Genomic DNA, 17,073 nt, shown 5'->3' with positions numbered 1-17,073 from the left:
GATTCTTCTGAGGAGGTATCAGTGGCCTGCTGGACAAATGAAACCTCTCCTCCATCAGAATCTGCTTCGTCCATTTCCCGAAGTAAGGCCAAAGCCTGTTGCGTGGAGAGGTTCTTCCTGCGTGGCAGTGATACGGAGGCCATCCTGATGTGCGTTCTCAGAAATGCGAACAAGAAATGATCCTCCGGCCTGGGTCCGTCTGCTTTTATGCACAGCACTGTGCTGTAGGCACAGTGATGACAATGCAGATTTTCCACTTGTGGGACAAATAAATGCAGATTTGCTGTGTGTGTGTGTGTGTGTGTGTGTGTGTGTGTGTGTGTGTGTGTGTGTGTGTGTGTGTGTGTGTGTGTGTGTGTTTGTTTGTGCAACATTGGCATTTGTTTACTTAGATCCAAGGCAGGCCAAACCTCTGTCTTACAACCTACATACAAAAGACAGACATTCACAATATATGGGTACACAAGTCTGTTTTATTTCAAAGTGTTTCAAACTTTGAAACGAACTTGGTAGGAACAGCTGTTCCCTACCAAGCATTTCTTGCAGCTGGCAACAGCAGTCGTGCATTCAGTATAGTTGTGACTTCCGCAAAAAATGTGGTCAAAATCTCATGAGTAAGTTGAAGCATTTCTACCAGGCATTTCTGAAAGTTGTAACACAGAGGTTTGGCCTGCCTTGGATCTGAGCAACTCCGAGTGAGCAAATGCAAATGTGCCAGGCCTCAAGGACAATGGGTGGTTTGCACAACAAAAGCTGTAGGAGAAACAAGCTGACGACCTGTGAAAATCTCAGCAGGGGTGCTTAACACCTCGGGACTTGCACCAGAAAATAAAAAAGCCAGTAATTCTAGGGGGTATTGGGTTTAGGGAAGTTACGCAAATTTGCGCAGGATAGTAAATCTAGTGTTAAAACATGTCACCGGTAGGTTATGAAGTTGGCAGTCAGTTTGCAGTTGCGGAAGAACCACCAACACCCCAAAGAAGGATATCACCCTCGATGAAACATTTGGCTGGGTTCATCAAACGACCACGTCCAGCATACAGACTATTGTGAAACACTACCATTGCATTGTGAGGAAGCAGCTGCGCTGGACTTTGGTGCCACGTTCTGCATTGCCTGGCAAGAATAGTAATAGCGTCCCTGGGTGGGCTCGAACCACCAACCTTTCGGTTAACAGCCGAACGCGCTAACCGATTGCGCCACAGAGACTGACAAAGCGCCAACCAGGGGTGTCGAGACAGAACGGGGGCTGGGTGGCGGTGTTCTGGTGTTTTTGGTTCTGGGGTAAACGACCACGTCCAGCATTCAGACTGTTGTGAAACAATAACATTGCATTGTGAGGCAGAAGTGGCGCTGGACTTTTGCGCCACGTTCTGCATTACCTGCCAAGAACAGCGATATCGTCCCTGGGTGAGCTCGAACCACCATCCTCTCGGTTAAAACAGCCATACGCGCTACTCGATTGCACCTCAGAGAATGGCAAAGGGCGACACACAGGTGTCGAGACAGAACGGGGGCTGGGTGGCGGTGTTCTGGTGTTTTTGGTTCTGGGGAAAACGATTGTGCCACTGAGAGTGAGGAAACCCAAGCAAGGGGGTCGAGAGTGTACGGAGGGGTTGAGTGGAGGTTTTCTGGTACTTCCTCTCCATATGGTAGCCCTGATTGTTTAAAACATGTCACCGGTAGGTTATGAAGTTGGCAGTCAGTTTGCAGTTGCGGAAGAACCACCAACACCCCAAAGAAGGATATCACCCTCGATGAAACATTTGGCTGGGTTCATCAAACGACCACGTCCAGCATACAGACTATTGTGAAACACTACCATTGCATTGTGAGGAAGCAGCTGCGCTGGACTTTGGTGCCACGTTCTGCATTGCCTGGCAAGAATAGTAATAGCGTCCCTGGGTGGGCTCGAACCACCAACCTTTCGGTTAACAGCCGAACGCGCTAACCGATTGCGCCACAGAGACTGACAAAGAGCAAACCAGGGGTGTCGAGACAGAACGGGGGCTGGGTGGCGGTGTTCTGGTGTTTTTGGTTCTGGGGTAAACGACCACGTCCAGCATTCAGACTGTTGTGAAACAATAACATTGCACTGTGAGGCAGCAGTGGCGCTGGACTTTTGCGCCACGTTCTGCATTACCTGCCAAGAACAGCGATATCGTCCCTGGGTGAGCTCGAACCACCATCCTTTCGGTTAAAACAGCCGCACGCGCTACTCGATTGCACCTCAGAGAATGACAAAGGCGACCCACAGGTGTCGAGACAGAACGGGGGGGGCTGGGTGGCGGTGTTCTGGTGTTTTTGGTTCTGGGGAAAACGATTGTGCCACAGAGAGTGAGGAAACCCAAGCAAGGGGTCGAGAGTGTACGGAGGGGTTGAGTGGAGGTTTTCTGGTACTTCCTCTCCATATGGTAGCCCTGATTGTTTAAAACATGTCACCGGTAGGTTATGAAGTTGGCAGTCAGTTTGCAGTTGCGGAAGAACCACCAACACCCCAAAGAAGGATATCACCCTCGATGAAACATTTGGCTGGGTTCATCAAACGACCACGTCCAGCATACAGACTATTGTGAAACACTACCATTGCATTGTGAGGAAGCAGCTGCGCGCTGGACTTTGGTGCCACGTTCTGCATTGCCTGGCAAGAATAGTAATAGCGTCCCTGGGTGGGCTCGAACCACCAACCTTTCGGTTAACAGCCGAACGCGCTAACCGATTGCGCCACAGAGACTGACAAAGAGCAAACCAGGGTGTCGAGACAGAACGGGGCTGGGTGGCGGTGTTCTGGTGTTTTTGGTTCTGGGGTAAACGACCACGCCCAGCATTCAGACTGTTGTGAAACAATAACATTGCACTGTGAGGCAGCAGTGGCGCTGGACTTTTGCGCCACGTTCTGCATTACCTGCCAAGAACAGCGATATCGTCCCTGGGTGAGCTCGAACCACCATCCTTTCGGTTAAAACAGCCATACGCCCTACTCGATTGCACCTCAGAGAATGACAAAGGGCGACCCACAGGTGTCGAGACAGAACGGGGGCTGGGTGGCGGTGTTCTGGTGTTTTTGGTTCTGGGGAAAACGATTGTGCCACAGAGAGTGAGGAAACCCAAGCAAGGGGGTCGAGAGTGTACGGAGGGGTTGAGTGGAGGTTTTCTGGTACTTCCTCTCCATATGGTAGCCCTGATTGTTTAAAACATGTCACCGGTAGGTTATGAAGTTGGCAGTCAGTTTGCAGTTGCGGAAGAACCACCAACACCCCAAAGAAGGATATCACCCTCGATGAAACATTTGGCTGGGTTCATCAAAGCGACCACGCCCAGCATACAGACTATTGTGAAACACTACCATTGCATTGTGAGGAAGCAGCTGCGCTGGACTTTGGTGCCATGTTCTGCATTGCCTGGCAAGAATAGTAATAGCGTCCCTGGGTGGGCTCGAACCACCAACCTTTCGGTTAACAGCCGAACGCGCTAACCGATTGCGCCACAGAGACTGACAAAGCGCCAACCAGGCCAACCAGGGGTGTCGAGACAGAACGGGGCTGGGTGGCGGTGTTCTGGTGTTTTTGGTTCTGGGGTAAACGACCACGTCCAGCATTCAGACTGTTGTGAAACAATAACATTGCATTGTGAGGCAGCAGTGGCGCTGGACTTTTGCGCCACGTTCTGCATTACCTGCCAAGAACAGCGATATCGTCCCTGGGTGAGCTCGAACCACCATCCTTTCGGTTAAAACAGCCGTGACTGGCGCTACTCGATTGCACCTCAGAGAATGACAAAGGCGACCCACAGGTGTCGAGACAGAACGGGGCTGGGTGGCGGTGTTCTGGTGTTTTTGGTTCTGGGGAAAACGATTGTGCCACAGAGAGTGAGGAAACCCAAGCAAGGGGTCGAGAGTGTACGGAGGGGTTGAGTGGAGGTTTTCTGGTACTTCCTCTCCATATGGTAGCCCTGATTGTTTAAAACATGTCACCGGTAGGTTATGAAGTTGGCAGTCAGTTTTGCAGTTGCGGAAGAACCACCAACACCCCAAAGAAGGATATCACCCTCGATGAAACATTTGGCTGGGTTCATCAAACGACCACGTCCAGCATACAGACTATTGTGAAACACTACCATTGCATTGTGAGGAAGCAGCTGCGCTGGACTTTGGTGCCACGTTCTGCATTGCCTGGCAAGAATAGTAATAGCGTCCCTGGGTGGGCTCGAACCACCAACCTTTCGGTTAACAGCCGAACGCAGCTAACCGATTGCGCCACAGAGACTGACAAAGAGCAAACCAGGGGTGTCGAGACAGAACGGGGCTGGGTGGCGGTGTTCTGGTGTTTTTGGTTCTGGGGTAAACGACCACGTCCAGCATTCAGACTGTTGTGAAACAATAACATTGCACTGTGAGGCAGCAGTGGCGCTGGACTTTTGCGCCACGTTCTGCATTACCTGCCAAGAACAGCGATATCGTCCCTGGGTGAGCTTGAACCACCATCCTTTCGGTTAAAACAGCCGTACGCGCCTACTCGATTGCACCTCAGAGAATGACAAAGGCGACCCACAGGTGTCGAGACAGAACGGGGCTGGGTGGCGGTGTTCTGGTGTTTTTGGTTCTGGGGAAAACGATTGTGCCACAGAGAGTGAGGAAACCCAAGCAAGGGGTCGAGAGTGTACGGAGGGGTTGAGTGGAGGTTTTCTGGTACTTCCTCTCCATATGGTAGCCCTGATTGTTTAAAACATGTCACGGTAGGTTATGAAGTTGGCAGTCAGTTTGCAGTTGCGGAAGAACCACCAACACCCCAAAGAAGGATATCACCCTCGATGAAACATTTGGCTGGGTTCATCAAACGACCACGCCCAGCATACAGACTATTGTGAAACACTACCATTGCATTGTGAGGAAGCAGCTGCGCTGGACTTTGGTGCCACGTTCTGCATTGCCTGGCAAGAATAGTAATAGCGTCCCTGGGTGGGCTCGAACCACCAACCTTTCGGTTAACAGCCGAACGCGCTAACCGATTGCGCCACAGAGACTGACAAAGAGCAAACCAGGGTGTCGAGACAGAACGGGGCTGGGTGGCGGTGTTCTGGTGTTTTTGGTTCTGGGGTAAACGACCACGCCCAGCATTCAGACTGTTGTGAAACAATAACATTGCACTGTGAGGCAGCAGTGGCGCTGGACTTTGCGCCACGTTCTGCATTACCTGCCAAGAACAGCGATATCGTCCCTGGGTGAGCTCGAACCACCATCCTTTCGGTTAAAACAGCCGTACGCTGCGCTACTCGATTGCACCTCAGAGAATGACAAAGGGCGACCCACAGGTGTCGAGACAGAACGGGGCTGGGTGGCGGTGTTCTGGTGTTTTTGGTTCTGGGGAAAACGATTGTGCCACAGAGAGTGAGAAACCCAAGCAAGGGGTCGAGAGTGTACGGAGGGGTTGAGTGGAGGTTTTCTGGTACTTCCTCTCCATATGTTAGCCCTGATTGTTTAAAACATGTCACCGGTAGGTTATGAAGTTGGCAGTCAGTTTGCAGTTGCGGAAGAACCACCAACACCCCAAAGAAGGATATCACCCTCGATGAAACATTTGGCTGGGTTCATCAAGCGACCACGTCCAGCATACAGACTATTGTGAAACACTACCATTGCATTGTGAGGAAGCAGCTGCGCTGGACTTTGGTGCCACGTTCTGCATTGCCTGGCAAGAATAGTAATAGCGCCCCTGGGTGGGCTCGAACAACCAACCTTTCGGTTAACAGCCGAACACGCTAACCGATTGCGCCACAGAGACTGACAAAGCGCCAACCAGGGGTGTCGAGACAGAACGGGGGCTGGGTGGCGGTGTTCTGGTGTTTTTGGTTCTGGGGTAAATGACCACGTCCAGCATTCAGACTGTTGTGAAACAATAACATTGCATTGTGAGGCAGCAGTGGCGCTGGACTTTTGCGCCACGTTCTGCATGCGCCACGTTCTGCATGCACCTGCCAAGAACAGCGATATCGCCCCTGGGTGAGCTCGAACCACCATCCTTCGGTTAAAACAGCCGTACGCGCTACTCGATTGCACCTCAGAGAATGACAAAGGCGACCCACAGGTGTCGAGACAGAACGGGGGCTGGGTGGCGGTGTTCTGGTGTTTTTGGTTCTGGGGAAAACGATTGTGCCACTGAGAGTGAGGAAACCCAAGCAAGGGGGTCGAGAGTGTACGGAGGGGTTGAGTGGAGGTTTTCTGGTACTTCCTCTCCATATGGTAGCCCTGATTGTTTAAAACATGTCACCGGTAGGTTATGAAGTTGGCAGTCAGTTTGCAGTTGCGGAAGAACCACCAACACCCCAAAGAAGGATATCACCCTCGATGAAACATTTGGCTGGGTTCATCAAACGACCACGTCCAGCATACAGACTATTGTGAAACACTACCATTGCATTGTGAGGAAGCAGCTGCGCTGGACTTTGGTGCCACGTTCTGCATTGCCTGGCAAGAATAGTAATAGCGTCCCTGGGTGGGCTCGAACCACCAACCTTTCGGTTAACAGCCGAACGCGCTAACCGATTGCGCCACAGAGACTGACAAAGCGCCAACCAGGGGTGTCGAGACAGAACGGGGCTGGGTGGCGGTGTTCTGGTGTTTTGGTTCTGGGGTAAACGACCACGTCCAGCATTCAGACTGTTGTGAAACAATAACATTGCATTGTGAGGCAGCAGTGGCGCTGGACTTTTTGCGCCACGTTCTGCATTACCTGCCAAGAACAGTGATATCGTCCCTGGGTGAGCTCGAACCACCATCCTTTTCGGTTAAAACAGCCGTACGCGCTACTCGATTGCACCTCAGAGAATGACAAAGGCGACCCACAGGTGTCGAGACAGAACGGGGCTGGGTGGCGGTGTTCTGGTGTTTTTGGTTCTGGGGAAAACGATTGTGCCACTGAGAGTGAGGAAACCCAAGCAAGGGGGTCGAGAGTGTACGGAGGGGTTGAGTGGAGGTTTTCTGGTACTTCCTCTCCATATGGTAGCCCTGATTGTTTAAAACATGTCACCGGTAGGTTATGAAGTTGGCAGTCAGTTTGCAGTTGCGGAAGAACCACCAACACCCCAAAGAAGGATATCACCCTCGATGAAACATTTGGCTGGGTTCATCAAACGACCACGTCCAGCATACAGACTATTGTGAAACACTACCATTGCATTGTGAGGAAGCAGCTGCGCTGGACTTTGGTGCCACGTTCTGCATTGCCTGGCAAGAATAGTAATAGCGTCCCTGGGTGGGCTCGAACCACCAACCTTTCGGTTAACAGTCAAGCGCGCTAACCGATTGCGCCACAGAGACTGACAAAGCGCCAACCAGGGGTGTCGAGACAGAAGCGGGGCTGGGTGGCGGTGTTCTGGTGTTTTGGTTCTGGGGTAAGCGACCACGTCCAGCATTCAGACTGTTGTGAAACAATAACATTGCATTGTGAGGCAGAAGTGGCGCTGGACTTTGCGCCACGTTCTGCATTACCTGCCAAGAACAGCGATATCGTCCCTGGGTGAACTCGAACCACCATCCTCTCGGTTAAAACAGCCATACGGCGCTACTCGATTGCACCTCAGAGAATGGCAAAGGCGACACACAGGTGTCGAGACAGAACGGGGCTGGGTGGCGGTGTTCTGGTGTTTTTGGTTCTGGGGAAAACGATTGTGCCACTGAGAGTGAGGAAACCCAAGCAAGGGGTCGAGAGTGTACGGAGGGGTTGAGTGGAGGTTTTCTGGTACTTCCTCTCCATATGGTAGCCCTGATTGTTTAAAACATGTCACCGGTAGGTTATGAAGTTGGCAGTCAGTTTGCAGTTGCGGAAGAACCACCAACACCCCAAAGAAGGATATCACCCTCGATGAAACATTTGGCTGGGTTCATCAAACGACCACGTCCAGCATACAGACTATTGTGAAACACTACCATTGCATTGTGAGGAAGCAGCTGCGCTGGACTTTGGTGCCATGTTCTGCATTGCCTGGCAAGAATAGTAATAGCGTCCCTGGGTGGGCTCGAACCACCAACCTTTCGGTTAACAGCCGAACGCGCTAACCGATTGCGCCACAGAGACTGACAAAGAGCAAACCAGGGGTGTCGAGACAGAACGGGGCTGGGTGGCGGTGTTCTGGTGTTTTTGGTTCTGGGGTAAACGACCACGTCCAGCATTCAGACTGTTGTGAAACAATAACATTGCACTGTGAGGCAGCAGTGGCGCTGGACTTTGCGCCACGTTCTGCATTACCTGCCAAGAACAGCGATATCGTCCCTGGGTGAGCTCGAACCACCATCCTTTCGGTTAAAACAGCCGCACGGCGCTACTCGATTGCACCTCAGAGAATGACAAAGGCGACCCACAGGTGTCGAGACAGAACGGGGCTGGGTGGCGGTGTTCTGGTGTTTTTGGTTCTGGGGAAAACGATTGTGCCACAGAGAGTGAGGAAACCCAAGCAAGGGGTCGAGAGTGTACGGAGGGGTTGAGTGGAGGTTTTCTGGTACTTCCTCTCCATATGGTAGCCCTGATTGTTTAAAACATGTCACCGGTAGGTTATGAAGTTGGCAGTCAGTTTGCAGTTGCGGAAGAACCACCAACACCCCAAAGAAGGATATCACCCTCGATGAAACATTTGGCTGGGTTCATCAAACGACCACGTCCAGCATACAGACTATTGTGAAACACTACCATTGCATTGTGAGGAAGCAGCTGCGCTGGACTTTGGTGCCACGTTCTGCATTGCCTGGCAAGAATAGTAATAGCGTCCCTGGGTGGGCTCGAACCACCAACCTTCGGTTAACAGCCGAACGCGCTAACCGATTGCGCCACAGAGACTGACAAAGCGCCAACCAGGGGTGTCGAGACAGAACGGGGCTGGGTGGCGGTGTTCTGGTGTTTTTGGTTCTGGGGTAAACGACCACGTCCAGCATTCAGACTGTTGTGAAACAATAACATTGCATTGTGAGGCAGAAGTGGCGCTGGACTTTTGCGCCACGTTCTGCATTACCTGCCAAGAACAGCGATATCGTCCCTGGGTGAACTCGAACCACCATCCTCTCGGTTAAAACAGCCATACGCGCTACTCGATTGCACCTCAGAGAATGGCAAAGGCGACACACAGGTGTCGAGACAGAACGGGGCTGGGTGGCGGTGTTCTGGTGTTTTTGGTTCTGGGGAAAACGATTGTGCCACTGAGAGTGAGGAAACCCAAGCAAGGGGTCGAGAGTGTACGGAGGGGTTGAGTGGAGGTTTTCTGGTACTTCCTCTCCATATGGTAGCCCTGATTGTTTAAAACATGTCACCGGTAGGTTATGAAGTTGGCAGTCAGTTTGCAGTTGCGGAAGAACCACCAACACCCCAAAGAAGGATATCACCCTCGATGAAACATTTGGCTGGGTTCATCAAACGACCACGCCCAGCATACAGACTATTGTGAAACACTACCATTGCATTGTGAGGAAGCAGCTGCGCTGGACTTTGGTGCCACGTTCTGCATTGCCTGGCAAGAATAGTAATAGCGTCCCTGGGTGGGCTCGAACCACCAACCTTTCGCTTAACAGCCGAACGCGCTAACCGATTGCGCCACAGAGACTGACAAAGCGCCAACCAGGGGTGTCGAGACAGAACGGGGCTGGGTGGCGGTGTTCTGGTGTTCTGGTTTTTGGTTCTGGGGTAAACGACCACGTCCAGCATTCAGACTGTTGTGAAACAATAACATTGCACTGTGAGGCAGCAGTGGCGCTGGACTTTTGCGCCACGTTCTGCATTACCTGCCAAGAACAGCGATATCGTCCCTGGGTGAGCTCGAACCACCATCCTTTCGGTTAAAACAGCCCACGCGCTACTCGATTGCACCTCAGAGAATGACAAAGGGCGACCCACAGGTGTCGAGACAGAACGGGGCTGGGTGGCGGTGTTCTGGTGTTTTTGGTTCTGGGAAAACGATTGTGCCACAGAGAGTGAGGAAACCCAAGCAAGGGGTCGAGAGTGTACGGAGGGGTTGAGTGGAGGTTTTCTGGTACTTCCTCTCCATATGGTAGCCCTGATTGTTTAAAACATGTCACCGGTAGGTTATGAAGTTGGCAGTCAGTTTGCAGTTGCGGAAGAACCACCAACACCCCAAAGAAGGATATCACCCTCGATGAAACATTTGGCTGGGTTCATCAAACGACCACGTCCAGCATACAGACTATTGTGAAACACTACCATTGCATTGTGAGGAAGCAGCTGCGCTGGACTTTGGTGCCACGTTCTGCATTGCCTGGCAAGAATAGTAATAGCGTCCCTGGGTGGGCTCGAACCACCAACCTTTCGGTTAACAGCCGAGCGCGCTAACCGATTGCGCCACAGAGACTGACAAAGAGCAAACCAGGGTGTCGAGACAGAACGGGGCTGGGTGGCGGTGTTCTGGTGTTTTTGGTTCTGGGGTAAACGACCACGTCCAGCATTCAGACTGTTGTGAAACAATAACATTGCACTGTGAGGCAGCAGTGGCGCTGGACTTTTGCGCCACGTTCTGCATTACCTGCCAAGAACAGCGATATCGTCCCTGGGTGAGCTCGAACCACCATCCTTTCGGTTAAAACAGCCGTACGCGCTACTCGATTGCACCTCAGAGAATGACAAAGGGCGACCCACAGGTGTCGAGACAGAACGGGGGCTGGGTGGCGGTGTTCTGGTGTTTTTGGTTCTGGGGAAAACGATTGTGCCACAGAGAGTGAGGAAACCCAAGGAAGGGGTCGAGAGTGTACGGAGGGGTTGAGTGGAGGTTTTCTGGTACTTCCTCTCCATATGGTAGCCCTGATTGTTTAAAACATGTCACCGGTAGGTTATGAAGTTGGCAGTCAGTTTGCAGTTGCGGAAGAACCACCAACACCCCAAAGAAGGATATCACCCTCGATGAAACATTTGGCTGGGTTCATCAAACGACCACGTCCAGCATACAGACTATTGTGAAACACTACCATTGCATTGTGAGGAAGCAGCTGCGCTGGACTTTGGTGCCACGTTCTGCATTGCCTGGCAAGAATAGTAATAGCGTCCCTGGGTGGGCTCGAACCACCAACCTTTCGGTTAACAGCCGAACACGCTAACCGATTGCGCCACAGAGACTGACAAAGCGCCAACCAGGGGTGTCGAGACAGAACGGGGCTGGGTGGCGGTGTTCTGGTGTTTTTGGTTCTGGGGTAAACGACCACGTCCAGCATTCAGACTGTTGTGAAACAATAACATTGCACTGTGAGGCAGCAGTGGCGCTGGACTTTGCGCCACGTTCTGCATTACCTGCCAAGAACAGCGATATCGTCCCTGGGTGAGCTCGAACCACCATCCTTTCGGTTAAAACAGCCGCACGCAGCTACTCGATTGCACCTCAGAGAATGACAAAGGCGCCACAGGTGTCGAGACAGAACGGGGCTGGGTGGCGGTGTTCTGGTGTTTTTGGTTCTGGGGAAAACGATTGTGCCACAGAGAGTGAGGAAACCCAAGCAAGGGGGTCGAGAGTGTACGGAGGGGTTGAGTGGAGGTTTTCTGGTACTTCCTCTCCATATGGTAGCCCTGATTGTTTAAAACATGTCACCGGTAGGTTATGAAGTTGGCAGTCAGTTTGCAGTTGCGGAAGAACCACCAACACCCCAAAGAAGGATATCACCCTCGATGAAACATTTGGCTGGGTTCATCAAACGACCACGTCCAGCATACAGACTATTGTGAAACACTACCATTGCATTGTGAGGAAGCAGCTGCGCTGGACTTTGGTGCCACGTTCTGCATTGCCTGGCAAGAATAGTAATAGCGTCCCTGGGTGGGCTCGAACCACCAACCTTTCGGTTAACAGCGAAGCGCTAACCGATTGCGCCACAGAGACTGACAAAGCGCCAACCAGGGGTGTCGAGACAGAACGGGGCTGGGTGGCGGTGTTCTGGTGTTTTTGGTTCTGGGGTAAACGACCACGTCCAGCATTCAGACTGTTGTGAAACAATAACATTGCATTGTGAGGCAGAAGTGGCGCTGGACTTTTGCGCCACGTTCTGCATTACCTGCCAAGAACAGCGATATCGCCCCTGGGTGAGCTCGAACCACCATCCTCTCGGTTAAAACAGCCATACAGCGCTACTCGATTGCACCTCAGAGAATGGCAAAGGCGACACACAGGTGTCGAGACAGAACGGGGCTGGGTGGCGGTGTTCTGGTGTTTTTGGTTCTGGGGAAAACGATTGTGCCACTGAGAGTGAGGAAACCCAAGCAAGGGGTCGAGAGTGTACGGAGGGGTTGAGTGGAGGTTTTCTGGTACTTCCTCTCCATATGGTAGCCCTGATTGTTTAAAACATGTCACCGGTAGGTTATGAAGTTGGCAGTCAGTTTGCAGTTGCGGAAGAACCACCAACACCCCAAAGAAGGATATCACCCTCGATGAAACATTTGGCTGGGTTCATCAAACGACCACGTCCAGCATACAGACTATTGTGAAACACTACCATTGCATTGTGAGGAAGCAGCTGCGCTGGACTTTAGTGCCACGTTCTGCATTGCCTGGCAAGAATAGCAATAGCGTCCCTGGGTGGGCTCGAACCACCAACCTTTCGGTTAACAGCCGAACGCGCTAACCGATTGCGCCACAGAGACTGACAAAGAGCAAACCAGGGGTGTCGAGACAGAACGGGGGCTGGGTGGCGGTGTTCTGGTGTTTTTGGTTCTGGGGTAAACGACCACGTCCAGCATTCAGACTGTTGTGAAACAATAACATTGCACTGTGAGGCAGCAGTGGCGCTGGACTTTTGCGCCACGTTCTGCATTACCTGCCAAGAACAGCGATATCGTCCCTGGGTGAGCTCGAACCACCATCCTTTCGGTTAAAACAGCCGTACTGCGCTACTCGATTGCACCTCAGAGAATGACAAAGGCGACCCACAGGTGTCGAGACAGAACGGGGCTGGGTGGCGGTGTTCTGGTGTTTTTGGTTCTGGGGAAAACGATTGTGCCACAGAGAGTGAGGAAACCCAAGCAAGGGGTCGAGAGTGTACGGAGGGGTTGAGTGGAGGTTTTCTGGTACTTCCTCTCCATATGGTAGCCCTGATTGTTTAAAACATGTCACCGGTAGGTTATGAAGTTGGCAGTCAGTTTGCAGTTGCGGAAGAACCACCAACACCCCAAAGAAGGATATCACCCTCGATGAAACATTTGGCTGGGTTCATCAAACGACCACGTCCAGCATACAGACTATTGTGAAACACTACCATTGCATTGTGAGGAAGCAGCTGCGCTGGACTTTGGTGCCACGTTCTGCATTGCCTGGCAAGAATAGTAATAGCGTCCCTGGGTGGGCTCGAACCACCAACCTTTCGGTTAACAGCCGAACGCTAACCGATTGCGCCACAGAGACTGACAAAGCGCCAACCAGGGGGTGTCGAGACAGAACGGGGCTGGGTGGCGGTGTTCTGGTGTTTTTGGTTCTGGGGTAAACGACCACGTCCAGCATTCAGACTGTTGTGAAACAATAACATTGCATTGTGAGGCAGAAGTGGCGCTGGACTTTTGCGCCACGTTCTGCATTACCTGCCAAGAACAGCGATATCGTCCCTGGGTGAACTCGAACCACCATCCTCTCGGTTAAAACAGCCATACGCGCTACTCGATTGCACCTCAGAGAATGGCAAAGGCGACACACAGGTGTCGAGACAGAACGGGGCTGGGTGGCGGTGTTCTGGTGTTTTTGGTTCTGGGGAAAACGATTGTGCCACTGAGAGTGAGGAAACCCAAGCAAGGGGTCGAGAGTGTACGGAGGGGTTGAGTGGAGGTTTTCTGGTACTTCCTCTCCATATGGTAGCCCTGATTGTTTAAAACATGTCACCGGTAGGTTATGAAGTTGGCAGTCAGTTTGCAGTTGCGGAAGAACCACCAACACCCCAAAGAAGGATATCACCCTCGATGAAACATTTGGCTGGGTTCATCAAGCGACCACGCCCAGCATACAGACTATTGTGAAACACTACCATTGCATTGTGAGGAAGCAGCTGCGCTGGACTTTGGTGCCACGTTCTGCATTGCCTGGCAAGAATAGTAATAGCGTCCCTGGGTGGGCTCGAACCACCAACCTTTCGGTTAACAGCCGAACGCGCTAACCGATTGCGCCACAGAGACTGACAAAGAGCAAACCAGGGTGTCGAGACAGAACGGGGCTGGGTGGCGGTGTTCTGGTGTTTTTGGTTCTGGGGTAAAGCGACCACGTCCAGCATTCAGACTGTTGTGAAACAATAACATTGCACTGTGAGGCAGCAGTGGCGCTGGACTTTTGCGCCACGTTCTGCATTACCTGCCAAGAACAGCGATATCGTCCCTGGGTGAGCTCGAACCACCATCCTTTCGGTTAAAACAGCCATACGCGCTACTCGATTGCACCTCAGAGAATGACAAAGGGCGACCCACAGGTGTCGAGACAGAACGGGGCTGGGTGGCGGTGTTCTGGTGTTTTTGGTTCTGGGGAAAACGATTGTGCCACAGAGAGTGAGGAAACCCAAGCAAGGGGTCGAGAGTGTACGGAGGGGTTGAGTGGAGGTTTTCTGGTACTTCCTCTCCATATGGTAGCCCTGATTGTTTAAAACATGTCACCGGTAGGTTATGAAGTTGGCAGTCAGTTTGCAGTTGCGGAAGAACCACCAACACCCCAAAGAAGGATATCACCCTCGATGAAACATTTGGCTGGGTTCATCAAACGACCACGTCCAGCATACAGACTATTGTGAAACACTACCATTGCATTGTGAGGAAGCAGCTGCGCTGGACTTTGGTGCCACGTTCTGCATTGCCTGGCAAGAATAGTAATAGCGTCCCTGGGTGGGCTCGAACCACCAACCTTTCGGTTAACAGCCGAACGCGCTAACCGATTGCGCCACAGAGACTGACAAAGCGCCAACCAGGGGTGTCGAGACAGAACGGGGGCTGGGTGGCGGTGTTCTGGTGTTTTTGGTTCTGGGGTAAACGACCACGTCCAGCATTCAGACTGTTGTGAAACAATAACATTGCACTGTGAGGCAGCAGTGGCGCTGGACTTTTGCGCCACGTTCTGCATTACCTGCCAAGAACAGCGATATCGTCCCTGGGTGAGCTCGAACCACCATCCTCTCGGTTAAAACAGCCGTACACGCGCTACTCGATTGCACCTCAGAGAATGACAAAGGCGACCCACAGGTGTCGAGACAGAACGGGGCTGGGTGGCGGTGTTCTGGTGTTTTTGGTTCTGGGGAAAACGATTGTGCCACAGAGAGTGAGGAAACCCAAGCAAGGGGTCGAGAGTGTACGGAGGGGTTGAGTGGAGGTTTTCTGGTACTTCCTCTCCATATGGTAGCCCTGATTGTTTAAAACATGTCACCGGTAGGTTATGAAGTTGGCAGTCAGTTTGCAGTTGCGGAAGAACCACCAACACCCCAAAGAAGGATATCACCCTCGATGAAACATTTGGCTGGGTTCATCAAACGACCACGCCCAGCATACAGACTATTGTGAAACACTACCATTGCATTGTGAGGAAGCAGCTGCGCTGGACTTTGGTGCCATGTTCTGCATTGCCTGGCAAGAATAGTAATAGCGTCCCTGGGTGGGCTCGAACCACCAACCTTTCGGTTAACAGCCGAAGCGCGCTAACCGATTGCGCCACAGAGACTGACAAAAGAGCCAACCAGGGTGTCGAGACAGAACGGGGGCTGGGTGGCGGTGTTCTGGTGTTTTTGGTTCTGGGGTAAAACGACCACGCCCAGCATTCAGACTGTTGTGAAACAATAACATTGCATTGTGAGGCAGCAGTGGCGCTGGACTTTGCGCCACGTTCTGCATTACCTGCCAAGAACAGCGATATCGTCCCTGGGTGAGCTCGAACCACCATCCTTTCGGTTAAAACAGCCGTACGCGCTACTCGATTGCACCTCAGAGAATGACAAAGGCGACCCACAGGTGTCGAGACAGAACGGGGCTGGGTGGCGGTGTTCTGGTGTTTTTGGTTCTGGGGAAAACGATTGTGCCACAGAGAGTGAGGAAACCCAAGCAAGGGGTCGAGAGTGTACGGAGGGGTTGAGTGGAGGTTTTCTGGTACTTCCTCTCCATATGGTAGCCCTGATTGTTTAAAACATGTCACCGGTAGGTTATGAAGTTGGCAGTCAGTTTGCAGTTGCGGAAGAACCACCAACACCCCAAAGAAGGATATCACCCTCGATGAAACATTTGGCTGGGTTCATCAAACGACCACGTCCAGCATACAGACTATTGTGAAACACTACCATTGCATTGTGAGGAAGCAGCTGCGCTGGACTTTGGTGCCACGTTCTGCATTGCCTGGCAAGAATAGTAATAGCGTCCCTGGGTGGGCTCGAACCACCAACCTTTCGGTTAACAGCCGAACGCTAACCGATTGCGCCACAGAGACTGAGAAAGAGCAAACCAGGGGTGTCGAGACAGAACGGGGCTGGGTGGCGGTGTTCTGGTGTTTTTGGTTCTGGGGTAAACGACCACGTCCAGCATTCAGACTGTTGTGAAACAATAACATTGCACTGTGAGGCAGCAGTGGCGCTGGACTTTTGCGCCACGTTCTGCATTACCTGCCAAGAACAGCGATATCGTCCCTGGGTGAGCTCGAACCACCATCCTTTCGGTTAAAACAGCCGTCTGCGCTACTCGATTGCACCTCAGAGAATGACAAAGGGCGACCCACAGGTGTCGAGACAGAACGGGGCTGGGTGGCGGTGTTCTGGTGTTTTTGGTTCTGGGAAAACGATTGTGCCACAGAGAGTGAGGAAACCCAAGCAAGGGGTCGAGAGTGTACGGAGGGGTTGAGTGGAGGTTTTCTGGTACTTCCTCTCCATATGGTAGCCCTGATTGTTTAAAACATGTCACCGGTAGGTTATGAAGTTGGCAGTCAGTTTGCAGTTGCGGAAGAACCACCAACACCCCAAAGAAGGATATCACCCTCGATGAAACATTTGGCTGGGTTCATCAAACGACCACGCCCAGCATACAGACTATTGTGAAACACTACCATTGCATTGTGAGGAAGCAGCTGCGCTGGACTTTGGTGCCACGTTCTGCATTGCCT

General features: G+C 52.1%; 20 non-coding genes across 20 annotated transcripts; all 20 read right to left on the bottom strand.

Annotated features, from left to right (window-relative positions):
- Positions 1–1,135: 1,135 nt before the first annotated feature.
- trnan-guu lies at positions 1,136–1,209 on the bottom strand. The gene has a single exon. It is a non-coding gene; the product is annotated as a tRNA-Asn (tRNA).
- A 687-nt stretch (positions 1,210–1,896) lies between these two features.
- On the bottom strand, positions 1,897–1,970 carry trnan-guu. Its single transcript has one exon. It is a non-coding gene; the product is annotated as a tRNA-Asn (tRNA).
- Positions 1,971–2,660: 690 nt separating this feature from the next.
- On the bottom strand, positions 2,661–2,734 carry trnan-guu. Its single transcript has one exon. It is a non-coding gene; the product is annotated as a tRNA-Asn (tRNA).
- A 686-nt stretch (positions 2,735–3,420) lies between these two features.
- On the bottom strand, positions 3,421–3,494 carry trnan-guu. The gene has a single exon. It is a non-coding gene; the product is annotated as a tRNA-Asn (tRNA).
- Positions 3,495–4,190: 696 nt separating this feature from the next.
- On the bottom strand, positions 4,191–4,265 carry trnan-guu. Its single transcript has one exon. It is a non-coding gene; the product is annotated as a tRNA-Asn (tRNA).
- Positions 4,266–4,948: 683 nt separating this feature from the next.
- trnan-guu lies at positions 4,949–5,022 on the bottom strand. Its single transcript has one exon. It is a non-coding gene; the product is annotated as a tRNA-Asn (tRNA).
- A 684-nt stretch (positions 5,023–5,706) lies between these two features.
- On the bottom strand, positions 5,707–5,780 carry trnan-guu. Its single transcript has one exon. It is a non-coding gene; the product is annotated as a tRNA-Asn (tRNA).
- Positions 5,781–6,482: 702 nt separating this feature from the next.
- On the bottom strand, positions 6,483–6,556 carry trnan-guu. Its single transcript has one exon. It is a non-coding gene; the product is annotated as a tRNA-Asn (tRNA).
- Positions 6,557–7,241: 685 nt separating this feature from the next.
- On the bottom strand, positions 7,242–7,315 carry trnan-guu. The gene has a single exon. It is a non-coding gene; the product is annotated as a tRNA-Asn (tRNA).
- A 683-nt stretch (positions 7,316–7,998) lies between these two features.
- Positions 7,999–8,072, bottom strand: trnan-guu. The gene has a single exon. It is a non-coding gene; the product is annotated as a tRNA-Asn (tRNA).
- Positions 8,073–8,755: 683 nt separating this feature from the next.
- Positions 8,756–8,828, bottom strand: trnan-guu. Its single transcript has one exon. It is a non-coding gene; the product is annotated as a tRNA-Asn (tRNA).
- A 683-nt stretch (positions 8,829–9,511) lies between these two features.
- trnan-guu lies at positions 9,512–9,585 on the bottom strand. The gene has a single exon. It is a non-coding gene; the product is annotated as a tRNA-Asn (tRNA).
- A 688-nt stretch (positions 9,586–10,273) lies between these two features.
- trnan-guu lies at positions 10,274–10,347 on the bottom strand. Its single transcript has one exon. It is a non-coding gene; the product is annotated as a tRNA-Asn (tRNA).
- A 684-nt stretch (positions 10,348–11,031) lies between these two features.
- trnan-guu lies at positions 11,032–11,105 on the bottom strand. Its single transcript has one exon. It is a non-coding gene; the product is annotated as a tRNA-Asn (tRNA).
- A 1,438-nt stretch (positions 11,106–12,543) lies between these two features.
- Positions 12,544–12,617, bottom strand: trnan-guu. Its single transcript has one exon. It is a non-coding gene; the product is annotated as a tRNA-Asn (tRNA).
- Positions 12,618–13,302: 685 nt separating this feature from the next.
- On the bottom strand, positions 13,303–13,374 carry trnan-guu. Its single transcript has one exon. It is a non-coding gene; the product is annotated as a tRNA-Asn (tRNA).
- Positions 13,375–14,058: 684 nt separating this feature from the next.
- On the bottom strand, positions 14,059–14,132 carry trnan-guu. The gene has a single exon. It is a non-coding gene; the product is annotated as a tRNA-Asn (tRNA).
- A 684-nt stretch (positions 14,133–14,816) lies between these two features.
- Positions 14,817–14,890, bottom strand: trnan-guu. Its single transcript has one exon. It is a non-coding gene; the product is annotated as a tRNA-Asn (tRNA).
- A 686-nt stretch (positions 14,891–15,576) lies between these two features.
- On the bottom strand, positions 15,577–15,651 carry trnan-guu. Its single transcript has one exon. It is a non-coding gene; the product is annotated as a tRNA-Asn (tRNA).
- A 684-nt stretch (positions 15,652–16,335) lies between these two features.
- Positions 16,336–16,407, bottom strand: trnan-guu. Its single transcript has one exon. It is a non-coding gene; the product is annotated as a tRNA-Asn (tRNA).
- Between the last annotated feature and the right edge of the window lie 666 nt (positions 16,408–17,073).

This window comes from Oreochromis aureus, linkage group 3, assembly GCF_013358895.1.
Source record: "Oreochromis aureus strain Israel breed Guangdong linkage group 3, ZZ_aureus, whole genome shotgun sequence".
Lineage (NCBI taxonomy): Eukaryota > Metazoa > Chordata > Actinopteri > Cichliformes > Cichlidae > Oreochromis > Oreochromis aureus.
This window is presented reverse-complemented; position numbering and strand designations above follow the sequence as displayed.